The following is an 848-nucleotide window of genomic DNA, read 5'->3' as shown; positions in this document are numbered from 1 at the left end:
AGTACTGCAAGCCGAGATTTTGTGCTCCATTAACTACGTTATTTCAGCGACCGGACCAAATCAGTTCAGTGGAAACTCTTACTGATGAGTTAAAAACCGACAAAAGGAGGGGAAAGCAACAGATAGCAGCACGAGTTCGGATGAGGTGGCAAAGACTTACACTCTTACTGGAGGGAAGCACCTGTATATATAAAATAATTGACAGATAAATATTGCTACTTTTGAGCTGTAAAAACACTAACCACTCAGAATGCGTTTCCTTCTTCCACTTCTCGCACACTGAGAGAAGGGAACGGTCATCAATGGCCACAAGCGCTGGTATAAAACAACACTTACAAACCGCTTCACGGTCAGAAGGAAAAGCTCAATCTCCTCCTCGTGGTGAGTGAGACCAAACACTTCAAAACACATTTCTCAAGTTCAAAAGCTATAGAAATGATCGCCAAAAGTACAGTCTGACTGAAGAGATGCCACAACACCGCTCTCCACCCTCAGCGAGCCCCCTTTAACACATGCTGAGCGCGGACCAATTCTTCCACCATTCATTGCACCCGGCAGGGAATCGAATAAAAACGCAATTAATCTCCGCTTCACCTTTTGTAAACTTATAATTCTGTGAAAAAGAAATACCGTTTCTGTCGTACAGCCATTACTAAGTGGGCACTTATTTGCATAATTTAGTTACCAGTCTCCAGCAACTGTCCTGATCATAAGAACATAAGAATGTAAGAAATAGGAGCAGGAGTAGGCCATACAGCCCCTTGAGACGGCTCCGCTCTTCAATCAGATCATGGCTGATATTCAACCTCAACTCCACTTTTCTGCTCGATCCCCATATCCCTTGATTC

General features: G+C 43.8%; 1 non-coding gene across 1 annotated transcript; it reads right to left on the bottom strand.

The window, feature by feature from the left end:
* Positions 1–240: 240 nt before the first annotated feature.
* LOC137317460 (small nucleolar RNA U3) lies at positions 241–458 on the bottom strand. The gene has a single exon (XR_010961711.1). It is a non-coding gene; the product is annotated as a small nucleolar RNA U3 (small nucleolar RNA).
* Positions 459–848: the final 390 nt, after the last annotated feature.

Source organism: Heptranchias perlo, unplaced genomic scaffold, assembly GCF_035084215.1.
Source record: "Heptranchias perlo isolate sHepPer1 unplaced genomic scaffold, sHepPer1.hap1 HAP1_SCAFFOLD_62, whole genome shotgun sequence".
In the NCBI taxonomy this organism is placed as follows: domain Eukaryota; kingdom Metazoa; phylum Chordata; class Chondrichthyes; order Hexanchiformes; family Hexanchidae; genus Heptranchias; species Heptranchias perlo.
The sequence above is the reverse complement of the archived record's forward strand: the minus strand, read 5'-3'. Positions and strand labels throughout refer to the sequence as shown.